General features: G+C 38.7%; 1 protein-coding gene across 3 annotated transcripts in view; it reads left to right on the top strand.

The window, feature by feature from the left end:
* The window catches only part of DIS3L2 (DIS3 like 3'-5' exoribonuclease 2), a 364,857-nt gene that overhangs the window by 71,648 nt on the left and 269,485 nt on the right, over positions 1 to 23,724 (top strand). The window lies entirely within an intron of this gene.

The raw sequence follows: 23,724 nt of genomic DNA, 5'->3' as shown, positions 1-23,724 counted from the left end.
TATATCCATTCAATGGAATACAACTTGGCTGGTAAAAAAAAATTAATGGTATTGCTTGATATATGTAATATTTAACCTGGGTGAATCTCAAAATAGTTGTGATGGGTAAAAGAAGCTAGACAGTACACACTCTATGATTCCTTTATATGACTAGAAAATGCAGACTAATTTATAGTGACAAAAGGCAAATCTTTGGTTGCCTGGAGTGGGAGCAGGAGAGATGGATTACCTTAGGGCCCCAAAGAGACTTTTGGGGGCTATAGGCATGTTCATTTTCGTGCTGGGATAGTTTCATAATTCTGTATGTTAAGACCAATCAATTTGTGTACTTTAAATATATGTAGTTTATTGAATGTCAGTTATACCTCAATAAAGCTGTAAAAAATGCTGAAAATGAAGAAACCAACGAACGAAATAAGATATTTGGACAAATGAATCTGGAGCTTCAAGAAGAGCTTGAAGCTAGAGATGTCAGTTTGGGAGTCATCAGCCATATAGTGAATGAGGTCACCTGGAGAGTGTAGCTAGAGAAGGCAGCTGAATACTGGGTTTTGGGGAAAGCCAACATTTAGAGGTCAGCAGGAGGATCTTTAGAGGTCAGCTGAAGAGTCTGAAGAGAGGACTCTGTCCCTGATAAAGTGGAGTGTGAACCATGATGGTTAAATTCCACCTCTACCTGGTTTAGAGAAAAGGCTGATGCATTCTGAGGTTGCAAGGGGCAAAGGTCTAAGTGAAATGGTATCAACACACTCAGGCGCTCATAATCCATATAACCTGCTTGAATCTGGAGAGGCATTTTTTGCTCTACCTTGCTTGATAACTTTTTCAGCCCTCTTGCTGGCAAGAGGATGCTTCATGGAAGAAGTCAATATACCTTTAGCCCTTAAGCATGGAGGAGGAAGATGTTTAGTGAAATCTGTTCTCAGGATTAAGCATAGGCAGCCAAGTCCAAAGAGGGGCAGAGTCAGGATCTTTTGAAATCCTTTTAGCTGTCATTTGTAATGTTCCTCCTGTATTATTTCCACAGTGTAAAAATTGCTTTTCAGTTAGCAGTTTGCTGTTGTTTAGTTGCTAAGTGGTGTCCTACTCTTTTGGGACCCCATGGGTTGTAGCCCACTAGGCTCCTCTGTCCATGGGATTCTTCAGGCAAAAATACTGGAGTGGGTTGCCATTTCTTTCTCCAGGGGAATCTTCCTGACCCAGGGATTGAACCTGCATCTCCTGCCTTGCAGGCAGACTCTTTACCACTGAGCCACCAGGGAAGCCTGCACTTCTTAAAGTGCTAGTGGTCCTTGTTTATCCTCTTTGTTGTCCACTCTTAATCTCTTTAATAGCAGTCTTGCAGTGAGAAATCCTGCAGAGACTAGAGTGGACCATGGCATCTTTCAAGTCAAAAGAAAAGTAGGCTGAGTCCCTAAATCTTGGGTGCTAGGTATTGGCTGAGACCCCAGAAATTGTGCTAGAGCTTAATTGTAAAAAAGCCTCTGATGATTTTCTTACCAATGCCTACGACTTGCGAATCAGCACAGAAAGAGGAACTTTGGAGCTCTCTTGGCCCTGGAGTCTGCCTTCAGAGTTACTGGCAGTTAGGCCAGGCAGCTCATCAAGAATTATGGTAGTCACTGCCCTGTGTGGGAATGCTTTCTAGGCAGATGGGTAGAGGGGAGTCTGGAGAGGAGTGGTATTCATGAAGGAGGTTTGCAGAGCAAAGCTAAGAGTAGCTGTGTTCTGTTTGAGAAAGTTGGATGTGAGAATATCTCATTAGAATTGAGGCCAATCCTATAGGCCAGTACTTGTCTCTAAGCTGCAAATGATTCAGCCCAGGGATTTTGTTAAAATGCAGATTCTAATTCAGTAGATCTGAAGTGGTGCCCCAAATTGTGCAAGGCTCTAGTCAACATTGGTGCTACTGGTTCTGGAACCACACTGAGTAACAAGGATATACTATGTGACTCAAGAGGGAAAAAGAAAGAAGTTAGGGAGCTGGGGCTGAACTCTCTGGACCTAGGATCTGAGACTTGATTGGTGGAAAGATCGCTGAGGGAAGAAATGTGAAACTTAACACCTTGTGGCTGGGCCATGACCTCCCCCTGGGACTCTGGATCCTTTATTAATGATCTACTTTTGAGCAGAGATTGGCATGGATACACAGAAAGGTCTAGACTGGCAAGGGGGACCCTACCCTTGGAGTTGCTGCTAGAAGTAGAGTTGGGGAAATGACAGGGGGTCTGTCTGCCTGGGTATGTGTGTAGGTCCTCTTCGACTCTCAGAAGATTTGAAGTGTAGACGGTGGCTCAGCGTTCCTTACTTGTTCCATTTCTTTGGAGTTTCTAAGGGTCTTCACAGTGGCTGCTTGACAACTGCATTTTATATTAAAGTCAGCCCCGTCTGCCTACCAGTGTAGGAGACGCAAGAGACGCAGGTTTGATTCCTGGGTCAGGAAGATCCCCTGGAGTAGGAAATGGCAATCTGCTCCAGTATTCTTGCCTGGAAAATTCCAGGGACAGAGAAGCCCAGCAGGCTCCAACCCATGGGGTTGCAAACGGGTCAGACACAGCTGAACGACTGAGCACACACACACTATTTGCAAGTATTTTACAACTTCCCCTTCTGAAGAGGGGAGCTCTGTTGGCTATAGCCCACCTGTGACAGTTGTTGGTGACCGGGTCAAATGAGAGAGAAGAGAATATTCAGACTGTCATCAAGAATCCCTGACATGTAGAATATAAACATCTCACAGCATACTGGCCAATTGTATTACAGGTTTTTTAGTACAAAAGCATATTGTTATCAAAGGAATCTGTAGTCAATGGTGTGAGCAAATGTGAATTAATTGGATTATTCATCTTTGCTTCTTTATGCTTGTTGTGCAAACCCCTCTTGGGTATGTAAACAACAGTTCTTTTCGCTGTAGTAGTAAATAGTCAATTTATTTCTCAGCATGTTTTTTGGCAAAATAGATAGCTGTGAAAGTATCAAGCTGTGGAGCAGTAATAAGAAATAATTTGTTCTTATATAACTATTTTAATTTCAGAATTCCTCCATGCTTTTAGTATGTATCTGTATTCTTTATTATAGAAATCTGGTGAAGGAGAGTTGAGGCAAATGATAGTTTCTTCACTTTGTCAACTGGGAAGTTTAGTGACTTGTTTGAGAACTTGGAGTTTTGGGAACCAGAGGTAGACTACATATCTCTTGACTCAGCTTATTGCTCATTCCTTTCCTTATGTTTGTTTTTGTTGTTTTCTTGCTTTTTTTTTCAGTGCGAGTGTGTGCATGGATTTTTATAGGCTGAGGGTCTGTGGTTTTCCTCAGGTTTTTAAGGTGGATGTCATATCCCCAAATGGTTAGAACCATTGATCTTGATGATTCTGCCTGGAACAGTGCAGGGTATCTGATGGCTTCTCACCCTCCACCCGTCCTGCCCTGTGCTAGACGCTGGAGGTACACACTTGAACAGGTCACATGCTTTGCTCTTAAGATGCTCATAGACTGGTTGGAAAAGGGATGCAACAACTGTAGTATAGTTTGCACGATGGAGAAATACATGATGTTATAGGAGCACCAAACTCTTGAGAGAAATGGGGAAGATTTCATAGAGGAGAGAGGTTTGGCTTTTTTTCTCTGGGGGAGGGGGCGTGGAATGAGAATGACTTGGGCTGAGAATTAATTTGGTAGCAGAGGGCTGTGAAAATTTCCGCTTCCAAGAGGAACACATGAAGTAAGGCTCTGTCTTCCTGCCATGCAGTTGGCTAAGTGCTGCTGCTGCTGCTGCTAAGTCGCTTCAGTTGTGTCCGACTCTGTGCGACCCCATAGATGGCAGCCCACCAGGCTCTGCTGTCCCTGGGATTCTCCTGGAGTGGGTTGCCATTGCTTTCTCCATGGCTAAGTGCTGCAGCCCCTCAATCAGCTCTCTTAGACACTGGGAAGAACAGGGAATTCCTAACTGTTATCAAGATTTCCCCCCTCCAGGAATACTAATTTCCTTGACCCCCTTTTACTGAAGCTCACAGAATCCTGCTCTTTGCTCTGTAAACTCTTCTGATTGCCACTTATTTGATCTTTGCCTATTCCATTTCCTTTCCTTTTCCCCATCAAGTTCATCTTCCATAATCATAAACAACCTTGCCTTTCATCGTTTTTAAACTGTGATAAATTAATCCTCTTATTTTACTTCTCTTAATAATCTAATACAGTGCATTGCAAAAAGTTTATATAAGCTCTGTGGCTTTTGCTGCTTGCTCACTTCTTAGTATTTACTATGTACCAGGAATGTGTATAGTGCCTCACACCATTCTTGAGTCTGCCCGTATGTCTGTCTCAGTTTGGTAAATGGGAAACCTGAGGTTTAGCTTAAACATCATACTAATTTAGGTAACGTATAACCAGGGAGTGACAGAGTTGGGATTGAGTCACATCTCTTCAATTCATGATTCCATTGCTATTTGTTATTCCAGAGATACAAAGGAGAGAGTTATTTGATCTGTAAATATGATATTGTCAGGTGTCATAAAAATCAACATTAAAAAAAAATCCAGAAAATAGTAATACATACTTTAGCATAAGGCAATATCCTGAGTTACCATCATGGGTACAGAATTGACTTTATCATTTGAGATGCCCAAAGGCCTAGTATTATTCTTATACGATAAAGAATTTAGAAACAGTTAATTAGAATTTGAGTGAATTGAGTGGCTGTATCCTGAAACTAGAGAGATATGATAGCTGCCCAGGGCATTATGGAGGCAGGTATTAGGAACGTATCTTACCAGACATCTGCCCTACATAGTAGATAAGAAACTGAGAGCGCTCACCTAATTATAAAGTCAAACCAAGAGATACAACCCTCTGGACAAGAATAGAGTCAAAGAGGTTACAGACCCCAATACCATTCTGGCTGTTGGCACCACGTCTCAAATTCATGAGGCATGTGACACAGGTATTCCGAGGCAGGTAGGCATTTGTCATGTAGGGAGTACATCCTTCTGGAACTTTGGGACAGGGTTCTAATTGCAGAGATGTGGAACCATTTTATTACAAGAAGACTGGTAGATGCAGCCACTAGGCTGGGAGTCAAGGATAGTATATAATCCCTAAGCTAGGAGAATTGGTTGGAGCAATACTGGGAACAAGAACCAACGTAGAAGACCAACCTTGAAAACCAGAATTTTGGGCCTTTTTTGGCTGTACCAAAGGAGATTTGGGAGCCCAGAATTCAGCTGTGGTATCTTGGATCTAGGAGTTGGGTTCAAGCTAAGTCCTCTATAGGAGGAGCCAGAGTTGTTTAAATATTAACTTCTTTGCTTGATTGGGAACTAGGGAGAGCAGATTAGTTGATGCAACCGTAGTGAGTGGCCCAGAGAAAGTCAGAGTAAAGGAGGCTGATAAGAGCATATTACAATTAAATCAGGTGAAACTAGAACAGGAGTTGACTGGCTGATGAGTCAGGGGTGGATTTCAAGTGAAATTTCTTCTCATTGGAACTTACCTTCTTTATTCTTTTGTCTGAATATTTAAAAAATAGTAAGATAGACTGGAATAGATTTGGTATATTGATGCCTCCTGGAAAACTATAATGTTATTCATTTATCACCTAGGTATTTGTTGAGTATCTGTATTGTACTGAGAAGGTAGAGTGAGAATAAATCAACTAAGCACTTTGTTAGCCAAGTCTAAATTTCTCTTGGGACAGGATTATTATTTTTTTTTTCCTTTATTTTTATTAGTTGGAGGCTAATTACTTTACAATATTGTAGTGGTTTTTGCCATACACTGACATGAACCAGCCATGGATTTACATGTGTCCCCCATCCTGAACCCCCCTCCCACCTCCTCCCCATCCCATCCCTCTGGGTCATCCCAGTGCACCAGCCCTGAGCACTTGTCTCATGCATCTAACATGGACTGGCGATCTGTTGCACACTTGATAATATACATGTTTCAATGCTATTCTCTCAGATCATCCCATCCTCGCCTTCTCCCATAGAGTCCAAAAGTCTGTTCTATATATCTGTGTCTCTTTTTCTGTCTTGCATATAGGGTTATCGTTACCATCTTTCTAAATTCCATATATATGCGTTAGTATACTGTATTGGTGTTTATCTTTCTGGCTTACTTCACTCTGTATAAGGTGCTCCAGTTTCATCCATCTCATTAGAACCGATTCAAATGTATTCTTTTTAATGGCTGAATAATATTCCATTGTGTATATATACCACAGCTTTCTTATCCATTCATCTCCTGATGGGCATCTAGGTTGCTTCCATGTCCTGGCTATTATAAACAGTGCTGTGATGAACATTGGGGTACAAGTGTCTCTTTCAGTTCTGGTTTCTTTGGTTTGTATGCCCAGGAGTGGGATTGCTGGGTCATATGGCAGTTCGATTTCCAGTTTTTTAAGGAATCTCCACACTGTTCTCCATAGTGGCTGTACTAGTTTGCATTCCCACCAACAGTGTAATAGGGTTTTGGGACAGGATTATTTTACTTAGTTTACAACAGAGCAAAGTTTATACATGAATTAAGAAGGATGGAAAAACAGGGACAATTATTCTATGTTTTCTCACATGTCTTTTGTACAGTTAAAATAAGAAAGAAAACTTATTTTTATTCAGAATGCTCATACTTCAGCAAGGAAATAATAGAACTATGGATGGGTATTTTGGAAGAGATTGGCATAGAAAGAACTTGAGCTTGAAAGAATAAAGGAAGTGCTGATAGGAATAACTACTCTTGTTCTACATTAAACAAACAAGAAAAAAATCAAAGTGCACATTTAATCCCTAATTTTCAATGGCTGTTCCAAATCTTCTTATGGTCACATGAAATTGGTCTAGTACAGTAAATTGTTTCCTTTGACAACTAACTTTTCCTTCAAGTGATTGTTTTAAAGTTTTGTCTTCCAAGTTCTTCTTTAAATATGCACCAATCATACTAGATTATATTTAATCCAATCTCTTATATAACCACTATCATTTTGGATTGTTCTCAATTCCAGTGGAGTTAGGATTTCTGAGAACTGTTTGGTTTCTTGGCTGTGTGGCAGGCCCAAAAAAGACTTGGAAGGTACCTCATCTTGAAGGGCAAGGTCTCCAGAGCCTCCACCCATAACAATATGGTAGGTGAGGTATATCTACTGCCGTGATCGGATTTCCCCCAAATTGTTATATACACAAACCTATTTTTAACAATCTTCTCTTCTTCTTCTTTATTGCCAGCTCTCGGATCAAATCTTCAGGTTCTTGCCTGCTTTAAACATGCCTTCACATCTCTATAATTCAAATTGAAATGTCTGAAATAAGGAATGTATCATTTAAGGATAGAGTCGCTTATTTGTGCTGGGAAACTCCCAATTAATATTTTAGGATTATTTGCTAGAAAACTAATTCATTCCTCCTTAGATCCATAGAGATGGTTTGGTGAGTTCACATTCATTGTAAGGAATGAGTTAATATAGGTAAAGTACTTAAAACAATATCGGCACATTATAAATGCACAAGAAATGTCAGATATTCTTCTTCTTCTTTGAAACAAGGACTGAGAGTTATAGTTTGGCCAAGATCATGTAATGACTCAATTTTACTATTCCTAGCTCTTGAATTTACCAGTGATAACATTTACTCATAGCAGACATAAAATGCTCCTACAAAGTGTTGACATAAAATGTTAGTATCTCAGTATACATTCCTTTGAGGAAATTGCTGGATAATTGGATGGTAGGCAAAATTATGCAATTACGTGGTTTATTTCTTATTCATGCCCTTTGCCCATCACTGTCATCTAGGGTTGTGTTTTGCATGATCATTACTCCAGAGTCCAGGCTGAATGAAACAACTGCTGTCAGGAGCAGTCCTCTTTTCTATGGCAGAAGGAAACAGAGCCTCGGAGGGGCCATATTTAAAATGCCTTTGTCCTGAAGTATCTCTGTCAGTTCTGTTCACAGCTCATTGGCCAGAGTGAGTCACCTGGCCCTGCTCAACCACAAGAGGGCCGAAAAGTACAGTTCTCCAAAGTGTTTGCAATTTGGGATGGCAGGATATATCTGGTGAACTGCACTGATAACTGTCATGCTGGATTAATTAGATTCATTATACGTGGCATTCCTGGCTAACCATCTGAAAAGCGTATGCCACTGGTCATTAGGGAGATCGGGCAAAAATTTCTACATCACTTACTATAAATTCATCCCCACTAATGAACAAAGAATTCAGAAACGCCTGAAAATGATCTAGATGGTCTTTAAGATCACCCTTAGTTATGTAATTCTTGCCTTAAAGTACAATGTGTAGTACAAAGTAAATTTATTAATCTTTGAATTAAGCTAATGATGTAATTTTTGTAAGTGAAAGGCAAGGAAATTTTAAGGCATTTATTTGGTAATATTTATAAACCATAAAGGGCTTCCTGGTGACTCAGACAGTAAAGAATCTGCCCACAATATGGGAGACCCTGGTTCAATCCCTGGGTTGGGAAGATCTCCTGGAGAAGGGAATGGCAAGCCACTCTAGAATTCTTGCCTGGAGAATTCCATGGACAGAGAAGCCTGGTGGACTATAGTTCATGGGATCGCAAAGAGTTGGACACGACTGAGCAACTAACACACATACACACACACACACAAAGAGTTTATTGTTATTATTAGTAGTATTTTGATATTATTGCTTGCTACTGCTACTGTTACAATTTTACATTTTTTCATTTAAATTTTGTTAAAATTTTCTTTTTTTTTTTTCTTTCCAATTTTAAAACTGAATTTATCTTGTGAAAATACTTGATTTTGCATTTAAGAAATTATTTTTGTAATGTATTATCTTTATTTTTTTTTTTGTTTGTTTTTTCTTTTTTTTTTATTTTTATTTTTATTTTTTTTTCCCAGTGGGTTTTGTCATACATTGATATGAATCAGCCATGGATTTACATGTATTCCCAATCCTGATCCCCCCTCCCACCTCCCTCTCCACCCGATTCCTCTGGGTCTTCCCAGTGCACCAGGCCGGAGCACTTGTCTCGTGCATCCCACCTGGGCTGGTGATCTGTTTCACCATAGATAGCATACATGCTGTTCTTTTGAAATATCCCACCCTCACATTCTCTCACAAAGTTCAAAAGTCTGTTCTGTATTTCTGTGTCTCTTTTTCTGTTCTGAATATAGGGTTATCGTTATCACCTTTCTAAATTCCATATACATGTGTCAGTATGCTGTAATGTTCTTTATCTTTCTGGCTTACTTCACTCTGTATAATGGGCTCCAGCTTCATCCATCTCATTAGGACTGGTTCAAATGAATTCTTTTTAATGGCTGAGTAATATTCCATGGTATATATGTACCACAGCTTCCTTATCCATTCATCTGCTGATGGGCATCTAGGTTGCTTCCATGTCCTGGCTATTATAAACAGTGCTGCGATGAACATTGGGGTGCACGTGTCTCTTTCAGATCTGGTTTCCATGGATTGGAAGAATTAATATTGTCAAAATGGCTATTCTACCCAAAACAGTCTGTAGATTCAATGCAATCCCTATCAAGCTACCAACGGTATTTTTCACAGAACTAGACCAAAGAATTTCACAATTTGTATGGAAATACAAAAAACCTCGAATAGCCAAAGTAATCTTGAGAAAGAAGAATGGAGCTGGAGGAATCAACCTGCCTGACTTCAGACTCTACTACAAAGCCACAGTCATCAAGACAGTATGGTACTGGCACAAAGACAGAAATATAGATCAATGGAACAGAATAGAAAGCCCAGAGATAAATCCACGAACCTATGGACACCTTATCTTTGACAAAGGAGGCAAGGATATACAATGGAAAAAAGACAACCTCTTTAACAAGTGGTGCTGGGAAAACTGGTCAACCACTTGTAAAAGAATGAAACTAGAACACTTTCTAACACCATACACAAAAATAAACTCAAAATGGATTAAAGATCTAAATGTAAGACCAGAAACTATAAAACTCCTAGAGGAGAACATAGGCAAAACACTCTCCGACATAAATCAAAGCAAGATCCTCTATGACCCACCTCCCAGAATATTGGAAATAAAAGCAAAACTAAACAAATGGGACCTAATGAAACTTAAAAGCTTTTGCACTACAAAGGAAACTATAAGTAAGGTGAAAAGACAGCCCTCAGATTGGGAGAAAATAATAGCAAATGAAGAAACAGACAAAGGATTAATCTCAAAAATATACAAGCAACTCCTGCAGCTCAATTCCAGAAAAATAAATGACCCAATCAAAAAATGGGCCAAAGAACTAAACAGACATTTCTCCAAAGAAGACATACAGATGGCTAACAAACACATGAAAAGATGCTCAACCTCACTCATTATTAGAGAAATGCAAATCAAAACCACAATGAGGTACCATTATACGCCAGTCAGGATGGCTGCTATCCAAAAGTCTACAAGCAATAAATGCTGGAGAGGGTGTGGAGAAAAGGGAACCCTCTTACACTGTTGGTGGGAATGCAAACTAGTACAGCTGCTATGGAAAACAGTGTGGAGATTTCTTAAAAAACTGGAAATAGAACTGCCATATGACCCAGCAATCCCACTTCTGGGCATACACACTGAGGAAACCAGATCTAAAATTTTCATTTTTAAACAATTTTTCAGTAGGCATATATTATCGTATCTTTTATAGAAACTAGTCATGATTTAGGACATAGACATAATTGTCTTATGAATTTAGGCAACTAGGGAAAGGAATGTGGTAGATTTGGAAACACCTACTAGTTTAGTATTTTGGAGCTTACAATGCAAGATAAAGATATAAAGTGGCAGGAGATGAGACTGGGCTGGTAAATGGCAGGTCAGGAGAGCCACATCATGAAATGTCTACATACTGTATAAAAGAGTTCTGCTGTTACCCTGTAGGTATTGGGGAGCCATTCAAGGATTTTGAGGAGAGGTGATGTAGTCAGATTTGAATAGTAGAATATCATTTTGGTGGAAGGGTGGAGGATTTAAAGGAAAGGAGTAAAATTGGTGGGAGGTTGATAACAAAGTTATTAATATTTAAGAGTCTCAGTGAGAGAGGTAAGAGTCACAGTGGCCATGAGGGTTGTAAGGAGATGAATTTAAGCCTGTTTAGTAAGCTAGAATGTGGCAATTGGATGTAGAAGGCAAGAGAGAAAGAAGAAGCTAGGATGACTCCTACTTTTCAGGCTTGGGTAATTCAGAGGATGATGGCACCATATGCTAAGTTAGGAAGGGGAGCAGGGACAAATGATGGGTTTGTTTGGACATGGTGAGTTGGTGAGGCCTGGGGACATATAGATATGTAGAGCTAGGAGACGTTGGATATTAGAATTTGGAGTTCACAAGTGAGAACTTGGCTAGAGGTAGAGATTTGGGTAACCTCAATGACACTTGAATAAATTTCCTGGGGTTGATTTAAGAGATAAGGCCACCGAGAATGGAGTCTGAGGAACACCAACACTTCATGGCCGTGGAGAGGAAGAAAGATCCAATATAGGAGACTGAGAAGTGGTGTCCAGAAAGGAAGGAGGAAAACCAGGAGAGAATGTTAGGCTGGGATGTCCCTCAACAAGGGACATTTGAATGAGGAGAAGTCCACAGTGCCCTGTTGCTGATAGACCCAGTGAGAAATTTTAATGAGAAGTTAGATTTGGCTAATATGGAGCCATTTGTGGCACGGATCAGAGCAGTTTCAGTAGGGAAGAAAAGAAAAGGCAGAATCCAAATCACAATGAGTGAAGGAGGGCATGAAGAAGGCTCAGAAAGGGTAATAATTCAAGGAAAGAGACACAAAGATGATGGTTACCTTTGTTTTCATATGAGAAAGAAAAACTTGACTTAAATGTAGTATCTTAAGTTAGATTTCCTAGAGGCAGAGCTTGAGATAGAAAATCTTGCCCAAGTTGTCTATTTTTAATGAAAGATTTCTGAAATATACCAAATTACTTAAAATTTAATCCATCAACTCATGACAGATTAAAAGCTCAGATTTGATAACAGTGTACAGAGAATGAACTAGATTTAATGCTAAAAGAAGTTGGGACTGGCTGGTAAGAGAATGAGTTGATAATGCAGAGCACAGAACCAAGGGTAGGACAGACAGGAACATGCTCTGGAGAAAACCAGATCAGGTTTAGAAGCAAATGCCCTGTGAATAGTTGGCCAGAAGGGTGATGTCCCTATGGTAGTTTGGAGGGCATAGGCACCTTCTAGGGTAGGAATTGGCAAACTTCTAAAAAAGACAAGATAGTAAAATGTTTAAGGCGTTGTGGGCCACATGGTTCTGCTACAACTTCTCAACTCTGCCGTTGTAGCACAAAAGCAACTATGTTCCAGAAAAACTTCATTTTCAAAAGCAGCTGGATGTGGCCGGTCAGCGGTGGTTTGCTGACCCTTGTTCCAGGGGCGCATTAGACCTCATGAAGGACTTTGCTCCTGCCCAGCTGACCAAGAAACTGTAGGAGCCTTCACACAAACTCCTGCTTCTCCTCTTAAATAGCGTGACAGCTATGCTGGGAAGAGTTTTCCTGTTTTGACTCCATCTCAGTATTTCAAGCTTTTAGTTCTTGAATCTTTTGATTTTGAATTGGAAAATGTTAGAGTCTCTGGGGAAGAATGGATACATGTATATATATGGCTGAGTCCCTTCACTGTTCACCTGAAACTGTCATAATATTGTTAATTGGCTGTATCCCAATAAAAAATAAAAAAGTTTTTTAAAAAAGAAAATGTTAAGAGTCTCTACCTCTGTGAGTTCTTGGAGATTAGCTTGCTTGGATTCTGTGTTTTGTTTTGATTTGTTTTCCTTATAGTTTTCTCTTGAACAATAAATGTGAACATTCTAGTGGCAAAATTAATCTTAACTTTCTCCTTACTGCTGTTTATTCCAGCTTCATTCAGTTTCTCATCCAGTGTCCCTGGGCTCTACCTTTACGCTTCAGGCCTTTTTGCCATTTACTTGAGCAGTAGGTGGTATGCATCTGTGCTTGAAGTGATCAGAGAGAAGATAAGCAATTTTCCACTCAGTCCGTGTAAAGTACCAAACGAGGCCTATTTGTGTTGCAGGAAAAATTGTCAATGGCACGGTTAGAGGAGGCCTGTAGTAGATCAGCTGAAGGTCAGTGCTTGAAGCAGTTGACAAAGATCAGTTAAGGGATGAGTATAAAGCTTCAAATGGGAAGTGAGCTCATGGTCAGGAACCAAGGAGATTTCTAGCAGGTTGGAATATAGAATGAATGGTGGAGATAAACAGTTTAAAATACAGACTGTCAGCAGGGTCAGGGTAGGGCTTGTCCATTCATGCAACTCCTCTATTACCTCTTTGCTGCATGCTTACTGTGAGTCAGGCATCATGCTGTGCCTTAGAAATGCAGTATAGAATGAGATCGGTGGGATCTTCTGCATCTAAACCACAGACCATGGAAAATGACTTGAATTTTCTCAGTTTTCCCAAAGATGGTCCTTAAATAGTGCCATTCTAAATTCAAAGTAGAGAAGGTAACTCATTATGTGTAATGGATGCCTTGGTGTGTATGGGCTTACTTTTCTTGAGAAACCTGGGTTGAGGAGGTCAGTCTAGTAGAGCAGCACTGAGTGCTGAGGGCAGTATGTAGTAAATCCTGGAGTGCGGTGGGCCTGCACGATAGGGGTATCCTGTTAGGCTGCAGAGGGTCCGGGAATGCTTTCTGGGGAACGTGAGGTCTGAAAGGAAGGTAAGTTTTAACTCCATGAAGAATAAGGAAGAGGGATTGGATGGAAAGGAGAGCCTAGCCTGCTGCAAATCCTAAAAGTTGTTTATTAGCTGGAATGGAGGCCGGGAGGAGAAAAGTAGTGCCTGGAGATAAGTCCTTGTCACCCTTGTTGTGGGCTCCTCCTCACTGGGCACTGGCCAAGGCTGGTTGGAGACTCTAAGACCCTGATCTGTGAGTGTTAAGATGAGCTGGGTACTGTGGCAGTTCTTGGTGCGTGGTTATTTCTTTTCCTGGAACTGCTGGTAGAATGAGTTTTGTAACACACTATGATGGGGTCGTCAGCCCATAAACATTGTAGTCTCAGGACTTTGAGATAAAATCAGGTTGTCTTTTGATAGTGAAGAGTTTGGTCCTTGGCAGCCTGGGTGCATTGTTTTGGGTCCTTCTGTCTCTCCTCTTCAGTATACACTCAGTGTTGGGTGTGGTATTCCTTTTGGGGAGACCTGGATCTTTGCAACTCAGAGTGTGGTATGTATACCAGCAACATTACAGACTCTCGGGCTCTACCCCAGGACCCACTTTAAAAAGATTCCCAAGTGATTTGTATGAACATTTAGTTTTGTGAAGCACTGATGTGGATGATTAAAGAATTAACTCTTCAGTTTTTGTTTTTAAATTACTTTGGCACTATAGAGGAAGGAGAAAGAGATATATGACACTATTATAGGAGAGTCACAAATTCAGTGTAACTTGTTGGGGCTTCAGAAGTTTGAAGTAATGTTTGCCATGTTTTAGCAGAGTAAGACTTTGGACTTACCCTCACTCCCTGCTGTTTCCTCAGTTAGCTCTAGCAGATGAAGGATAGAGAGATTATTCTTGTAGTTAGAAAAAGTCTAATTACTTTATTTTCTTTCTCTTTTTTTTTTTTTTACACGCACACACACCCCTTCATAATTACTTTATTGAAAAAAGATTTCAATCTGTATCTTGAGTTGTTTTTATGCCAGTGAGTTTTCTGTAACCCCCTTTCTCCCTCATTTTTAGGAGTTTAGAGGAGAGGAGGGGATAATTCTGCCTAAGGAAATTGGTTAAAATTTCTTAGAACAGATGACATTTGAATTTTAGTTTAAAAGAGTTTGCCAAAAGAAAATTCAGGCAAGAAGAGAATCTTTTAGGCAAAGGAACTATATGTTTGAATGAATATAAGCATATAATTCCTCCCTGGTCTAATCTGGTAGGGGCAAGCATTGTTGTCATATTTATGTTCTTATTCATGGCATCTTAGGAAGAACATGAGCTTTTTGAGTTAGACTGGCACCTGCATTCTAGTGCATGTGTCTGACTCTTTACGACCCCATGGATTGTAGCCTGCCAAATTCCTCTGTCCATGGGATTTTCTAGGCAAGAATACTGGAGTGGGTTGCCATTGCTTCCTCTAGGGCATCTTCCCTAACCAGAAATCGAGCCCTAGTCTCCTGCGTCTCCTGCATCGCAAGCAGATTCTTCACCCCTGAGCCACCCGGGAATACTAGAGTGGGTTGCTATTTCCTCCTCCAGGGGATCTTCCTGACCCAGGGACTGAACCCGAGTCTCCTGCGTCTTCCCTCATTGGCAAGTAGATCTTTACCACTGTGCCACCTAGGAAGCCCCTGCATTCTAGGCCCTTTGCTTATTGACCCTGAGGTTCAGAGACCTCATTTATAAATATGATTTATATTTAAGTTTTTTGGTAAGGATTAATGAGCTACAGTCACCTAAAGTAGTGTCTGGGAAGTAAGTGCTTTAAAAAGTTCTTTCATTTCTTTCCCTTGTATCTAGTTTCCCAGTAACAGATGTATAGTACATATGGGATAAATACTTGAACAATTTTAGTGTTTCCAAACAACTTGAGAAAAAAGACTGATTTTGTTTCTTTTGATGTAAAATTTTGTAACTAAAAAGCACAGGGTAAATTCACTAAATTTAGTAGTCTTACAAAGCAGAAATTTGTTTTCTTAAGAATGAAGTTTAATTGTAGGAGAAAACAGTACTGGATCAAGTCCAGTTTGCTGGGTGTTTGTACATGGGAGCTGGATGTGATTTATGCCCTCTGAATATCCAAGATGGACTGTGTTAATTGTAAATGTTTTTTGTAACACTTCTTCACTACTGTTTACAGATGATTTTTTTTACTTATTTTCATCTTACCTTCCTTTGGTTTGAAGAGTTAAGTATGGTTGTAGAATAAATTGTTCCAGGATAGTCTTTTTCTCCCCAAGGCCCAGATGCTGCAGCTCACCTACTTCTCAGTTAATATTAGCTCAGACTGGAGTTATCCAGCCCTTTGTTACCAGTTACATTCTTTCTCCTTTGTGTGACATGAAAGCTACCATGACCTGCCCTCTGCCCTTTTGGGCAGCCTTAAGTGTACCCCTAGACTTTAGACATGGTAGACCCGAGATCTTTAAATAAGCACCATGCAACTACATGCCTGCATTTTCTTTTTACACACATTGTTTCCTTTGCTTGCAGTTCTCTGCTTGTATCTCTCTCTCTCTCCCCAGCTCATCTTTCAAGACTGGGTTCACAGGTTTTTGCTGCTGGGAATGTTTCCTTTCCACAGTTGTTATCCAAGGTTGCTGTTTTATTGAATTGAAAAATCTTCAGATTTTTTTAATCCTTATTATGGAGCCTTTGTATTATTTTAGTTCACATTCCAATGGTATTTGATGTTTTCTTTTGGTTTTTATTTATGTTGTTTATTATGAATGATTCCAACTATATGGTGATGTTAAAATTTGCAGCTATCATTTATTGAATCCTATTCTGTGACAAGCACTCCAATAGGGCCTTTATAAACATTGTATATTTCAAATATAGATTACTTTGTAAGGTGGGCTGAACTGTAGTATTTATTTTTCATTATTCATGTACTCATTTCTAAACAGGCCAAAGCATATTGATTTAGTTCATGAGGGGGCAATGTGTGGCAACAGATGAAAAGTCAGTCCCTAAATCAGAAAATTCTTGAATTTAGGTTTTTGTTCATACTTCCATCTTTAAGGTATTTCTGTTAAGGCTGAAAAAACTTAGAAAATAGGTTGGTATCAGTTTTATTATTAAATTATTTTAAAAGTAGTTTAAAGATGTGTTCTTTATAATAAGCAGGCAGATACTTATATATGTGTTAGTGTCTCCTTTATTCTTAGTTCATTGGTGTGATGATTCGTTGAGCAAATATTATTCTGGACGTCTGTGGTACACCAGATAAAGGAATAGATATGTCATTGAATATAACAGACAATGTGCTGCCCTCATGGAACATGCAGAAAGTTCATATCATCTGTTAGGCCTGAATGGATCCAGGGAGGCTTTTTTTCCAAACCTCTTTTTGTTTCTTTGTTTATGAACCCTAAGGAGATTTAACTAGATATCCTAACATTTGGAAACTACTTTAACAAATGCAAAAATGAGAGGTGCTTTTTAAACTGTTGCTAATTCAAAGGAAAATTCTATTCTTGCATCAGAAAATAAGCTGTCTCTTTAGCTGAGTTCATTTGGGGAAAGAAAAACCAGTACTGATATTATATAGTTATAGTATGATTTTTGTCTTAGAATTAATAAATGACTTTGCTAAACTCATTCATTTTAGGTCATTTGGCACATTTTTTGAAGTGTAAAACTGATTAAAAATGAATCACCTTTCATTTTATTTTCCTGTCTTCCATTTTGCCTTGCAGCCTTCCACTGATAGCTTTTGTTTCTGAGAAGCTGCATTGGGAAAAGGAATAGCTCCCTTCCTACTTCCTTGTTCTTTAGGCCATCATCTTGAATCCCTAATGTGAGTTGAGAAACTGAATGTGCACATATGTCTGTATGCATTTGTTTTGCCTAAAGTTTTACTTTTAAGTTCAAAGGATTCATTAACAAAAGAAATCACTCATTACATACAAATAAACAGTTTCAGTTTTTATAAATTATTTGACTTAATTGCAATATACAGTGATTAAGAGAAGAGAAGTAAAAATGTAAAAGCATATATATCACCAAATTGGGGTGACAACTATATCTAGACTTGAACAGTGCTGGGAAGTCTCACGTTAACAGCAATCTGGAGTCCCAGTTGGGAAAGGGTCCTGGGCGGTACATCCACCCCACTGGTGAGACTTCACATTGCAGTTCTGGAGGCTTCCACTTACAATCCCAGGTTGCAAACTGATACCATCATCATCAGTTTGTGTGCAGAAATACATCTCTGGTTTTACTTTAACTTTTACAATGCTGTTTGTTTCACCTTGTGAATCATAAGACTTTTTAGACCGTGGAGGCTTAGGCAGACCTACAGGGGCTCAAGAAATTCTAAGACTCACTCCCTCTCTCATCTGAAGTGCTGCTTGACTTGCTGGTAACAATTGGTGTGCTCATGGGCAGGCACATAATCCAGGCAGTGCCAGGCAGGTCAGAGGCCTGCTCTCCTGCTTCTGAAGCCTGAACAAGGAGGAAAGGAGAGAGAGAATGAGACTCAAGCAGTATATTAAGGAATAATGGCCAAGAATTTTCCAAAACTTATAAAAGACATCAGGCCCAGATTTGAGAGACTTGAAAAAGCCCAAACAGGATTTAATACAAAGCAAATCATGTATAGGCACACTATAATAAAACTTACCAAAGCCAAAGGGAAAACTCTTGAAAGGAGATAGGAAAATAAGATCCCTTCAAAGGAACAACAGGGGAGATAAACACTGACTTTTCAAATGAAACTGATGAAAACCAGAGGATGATAGAATGGTATCTTTTAAAGTACAGAACGGACATAGTTGTGAACCTAGATGTCTGTACTCAGGAAAAGTATTTTTCAAAAGTAAAAGAAAAATTTTGATGTAATAGATTTCTTGAAATGTCCAACAAAATGTTCAGAAGAAAAATAGAAAATCTGAATAGTTTTATATCTAGCAAAAAATTGAATCTTCAATTCATTTTTTTAACAAGGTAAATTCCAGTGTCAAATAGCTTTACTGATAAATGCTTCCAAATATTAAAGGATGAAAAATAGCATCAATCTTAAAAAAATTTTCTGGGGAATAGAAAAATGTTTTATGAGGCCAACATATCCTTGATATTAAAAAATGACAAAGACAGTCCAATGTAAGAAAATTATAGGAAAATCTCTCTCATTAACAGAGATAGAAATATTAAAACAACAGGAAATTGAATCCATAGGTATATAAAAGGGATAGCATATTAGGAGCAAGTGGGGTTTATTCCAGGAATGCAAGGTTGGTTTACTACTCAGAACTCAATTAATAGGGGAGGTGATGGTCCAAGGGTACACAGTTATAGTTATGCAAGATAAATTCTGGAGATTTGCTCTATAGCTTAAAATTTGCTAAGAGGGTTGATCTTAATTATTTTTACCACAAAAATAAAACTAAAGTGAGTAGGAAAAAACTTGGGAGGTGATAATACATCTATGGCCTTCATAATGGTGGTCATCGTTTCACTGGATGTATACTTATCCCCAAACTTATTGACTTACATATGCTAAATATGTAGAGCTTTCTGTATGCCATTCATTATCTCAATAAAGTGGTTAAAATAGGGGGAAAAACTCAATAAAATTAACCACATTAATAGAAAAAAAGGAAAAAATCATATGATTTACCTCAGTTTTTGCAGAAAAATGTTTGGTAAAATTTAGTAACTGCCCCCCTCTCCCCTTTTGGGGGGCTATACTATGCCAAAAAAAATCTTGTGAGATCTTAGTTCTTGAAATCTTGTGGGATCTCAATTCCCTGGCCAGGGACTGAACCTGGGCCATGGCACTGGAAGCCTAGAATCCTAACCATTAGGCTGCCAGGGAACTCTCAGTACTCATTTTTGATAAAAGTTCTTAACAGGGAGGGAGAATCAGGATGGGGAACACATGTAAATCCATGGCTGATTCATGTCAATGTATGGCAAAAACCACTACAGTATTGTAAAGTAATTAGCCTCCAACTAATAAAAATAAATGAAAAAAATCCAAAAAGTTCTTGAAAAAAAAAAGTTCTTAGCAAACTAGTAATAGAAGAAACTCCCTTAATCTGATAAAATCTTTTAACCAAAAACAGCTATAAAACATCATAATTAATAATGAAACTCTGAAAGATTTTCTTCTGATAGTCTAGGATATAAAACAAAAATGCTCATTATCACAACTTCTGTTCCACATTATACCAGAAGTCATAGTCAATGCTATAAAGCATAGGAAAAAGGTGTAAGGATTGGGAAAGGAAACCAGTGGTCATTTAGACTGCTTGATTTTATACATGAAAAAATCCAGAACAGTTAAGGCTGCTACATGCAAAGTCAGCCTGCAAAAATTATTTGTATCCCTAAATACCTATAACAAACCAATAATCATTAAAAAATGATACCCTTTATATTAGCATATAAAAAGGAATACCTTAGGGCAAATATAATGAAAGATTTATAAGACTTGTTTCAACATGAAAAATGACATGATGTTATCAAGAGAAGTTAAAGATGCCTTAGCTAAATGTTCATGGACTGAAAGGTTTGATATAGTAAAAATATTCTTTCCAAACTGATATACAGATTCCATACGATCCCAGCAAGCTCCCTGTATACTCACTCTGTTGAGGTTTGCTTCTTCTTTTTTTTAAAATAATAAATGGATGTTGAATTTTGTCAAATGCTTTTTTCTCCATCTATTGAGATGGTCAAATGATTTTTCAGTTTCATTTTGTTAGTATAACTTCATTATTTTAAAGGTGAGGAAGCTAGGATATGTTTCCAGTTAGAAGTAATGTGACATACTTCAAGTTAAGCAAATCCAGGACCTTAGCTCTTGAGGGCTCTACTTCTGTGACTGTTTCTTTATATCACAGACGTTCTGGAATCCAGAGGGTATCAATGTGCGCTGTTTGGTTGCCATGTCACGCATACAGTTTGGGTCAGGATGGAGGATGCTGAGAGTGGGTAGATTTCTCTGGTTCTAATTAGAGATATAAGCTGATATTGAAGATTGTAGGGAGGTGCAGCAGAGACATTCATTTAGCCATAAATGTCTACTATGCCTGTGTTTATGCTATGCCCTGGGATGTCCTTGTCATTGACTTTCATTGTTTTGGCTACTCACTTCCCAGAAATTGCTTCCTGCTGTTCCAAGTTTTCTAAGACTCATGCTGGTTTACAGCCTTCCTTTTCCTTGAATCAGGATGAAATTAGATAATACCCTTACTTTTCCTAAGTGTGGAAAACAGGAACTGGACTCTATATAGTTGAATGGGTAGAAAGCCAGGTTGAAGTCAGTCATTGCTTACAAAGGATCTTTGGGGTGAAATGCCCACAGATTGAAATACTGCCTGAATGGTTGAAGAAAGCTTTTGAAAATTAATGTAACAGGTATTGCAGGTAAATGCATGTAAACATGTTTGATCCATAAAACATTTTTATTTGTGCCTGTTTTAAAAAGACAGCTTTATAACTTAGGGTTTCTTCTTTTTTACATCTCTCATCCTGAGTTCATAGTACTGTATTTTGGAAAAGCTAGAAATATTAAATAGTGCTTTAAGGGTAAAGCATCCAGTATTTCCATTATAAAATGCAATTTTAAAGGGTTTAGAAGTCAACTATAAAAATTTGTTCTTGGCTGATACTTTGTATACAAAAATCTCTGCCCAGGGTAATTTTCAGAAGAATTTTTGCAGTGGCATAAACTGTGAGGTTATATGGCAATACCAGCTTACATTGAACTCATTTTTTATGTGTCTATCAAAGTGGAGGAAAAATGACAGCTTTTAAAATGGTTCAAATAAAACAATATGAAAATTATATTTCTAGCCCTGTGCCTTTAGAAAATTTTGGTTAAAAAATGTTACTCTACCATCAGAAGACTTACCATTGGCTTAAGTATCCAAATAATAACACCACCAAACCCAACGTAAGCCACCAATCAAGATGATTTTAGAGTAAGTCTAAAACCGGATCTTAACAGCTGATTTTGAAAGTAGCATTTGGCCCATCAGTGACTGTGTAACCCCAAAGAGATCCGTTTGGGCCCTGCTTGTTGGAAAACAAACAAACACCATAGGACTTCCTTGGTGGCTCAGATGGTAATAGAATCTGCCTGCAGTGCAGGAGACACAGTTTGATCCCTGGGTTGGGAAGATCCCCTGGAGAAGGAAATGGCTACCCACTCCAGCATCCTTCCCTGGAGAATCCTATGGACAGAGGAGCCTGCAGGCTACCATCATGGAGTCGTAGAGTCGGACACAACTCATCAACTAACACCTCACTTCACTGTTGAAAAATGGCTTTTTGTTTGGTACCTGAGCTTACGTGTCTGCAAATTAAGGAAAAAAGTACTAGTGGGAAAGCAAATATGTGTTCTTACATGATTGGAGACTTATCCAGTGAAACTGGAAAGCCTCTTGTTCTTGTAACGTTCTTCTCAAAGCTTTGGACAGGTCTTAGCTTGAAAAGAAGGTCGACCACAATGTAGATAAGCTCCTTGCTCTTATGTTATTGTGAATACATGTGCACTTTACAGCCTGTGGCCAGGTTTCCTTTTCTTTTTTCCTACTTCTTCTTCAAAATTAAATCACATAAGCAGATTTCCTCAAGGGATAATTCTATATGTGGTGGCCAGACTGGTCCCAGAGTTCATAATAACTTCCTCTGGTATGTCAACTTCTGAATGTTGGAAGTACAGTTCTTGTGCATAGAGCCCATAGGTAACATTTGAGGTCTTGTCAGTTTGAAATGAAACATGACTTTATGTGAAATATGAATTGAAAATTATATTGGGTTATATATAATTGTTCAGAAATATAGTCTGCATGGTAGAGAAGGAATTACTTCATTAGTGAAAGTCTTCCCTACTCTGTCATCTAAAGCAATGATGCTATACCATACTTTGGTCCAAGCAAGATAAAAACAACAACAGGACCAACAGCAAAACCTTTTAGTTTTTGCTCTGAAAGAAAACAACTTTCTTAAACAAATATATCTATCAGCGTTTATTCAAAGATCTTGGGAGGTTTGCTTTAGATTGTGTACCTGCTGGGGCTTATAGGTCTCGGTGTGCCGAGGTAGAAGAAAGCTTGCCTTGGCTTCAGAGGTTGAGGCATGTTGCTTTCTTTACATATAGTAAAATTTAGCCTTTTTAATACTGAGTTCTGTGAATTTTAAAGCATGTGTAGATTTGTGTAACCTCTACCACAGTCAAGATAGAAAACAGTTTCATCCTACCCACAAATCCCCTCATGTCTCTTTACTCAGCACTTCCCCTTACCCCACAGCCCCTGCCAACCATTAATCTGTTTTGTGTCCCTGTGGATTTGCCTTTTGCAGAATGTCATGTAAATGGAATTGTTTTGAGTCTGGCCTTTTCCTATTAGCATAATGCATTTGAGATTCATCCACGTTGTTTAGAGTTGCTGAATAGTATTCCATTGTATTGATGTCCCAGAGTTTGTTTACCCATACACCAGTTGAGGAACATTTGGATTATTTTCAGCTTTTGACCATTAAGACGAAAACTGCTGTGAATGTTGCTGTACATATCTCTGTATGAACATATTTTTTTTTTTTTCCCCTCTTGGTCAAATGCCTAGAAGTGGAATTGCTGGGTCATATGGTAAGCGTATGTTTGTCTTTATAAAAAAACCATGCAGCTGTGTTCCAAAGTAGTTGAACCACATTTCACTCCCATTAAAAATATGTGATAGGTTCCGTTTTTCCACATCCTCTTCAGGATATATTAGTGTTATTTTAGCCGTTCTCATGGGTGGATAGTGATATTTACTTTTCGTTGTTGTAGTTGTTGATTATCTTTTGTTTTTGTGTTTTCCTGATGAAAAAATGATACTAAACAATTTGTGAGTGTGCTCACTGGCCATTCATATAAATTTATTTTTTTCTGGGATGTCTGTGCAAGTTTTTTATGCATTTTGCAGTTGGTTTGTTTTTGTGTCAATGAACTGTAAGACTTTGTGTCCTATGAATAAAGACTTCTGAGACGTGTGTATGTGTATATACATTTATTTATTTCAGGTCTTCTGTT

This window comes from Dama dama, chromosome 8, assembly GCF_033118175.1.
Source record: "Dama dama isolate Ldn47 chromosome 8, ASM3311817v1, whole genome shotgun sequence".
Classification (NCBI taxonomy): domain Eukaryota; kingdom Metazoa; phylum Chordata; class Mammalia; order Artiodactyla; family Cervidae; genus Dama; species Dama dama.
Note: the sequence above shows the minus strand (reverse complement) of the source record. Positions and strands in the feature narration are given on the sequence as shown.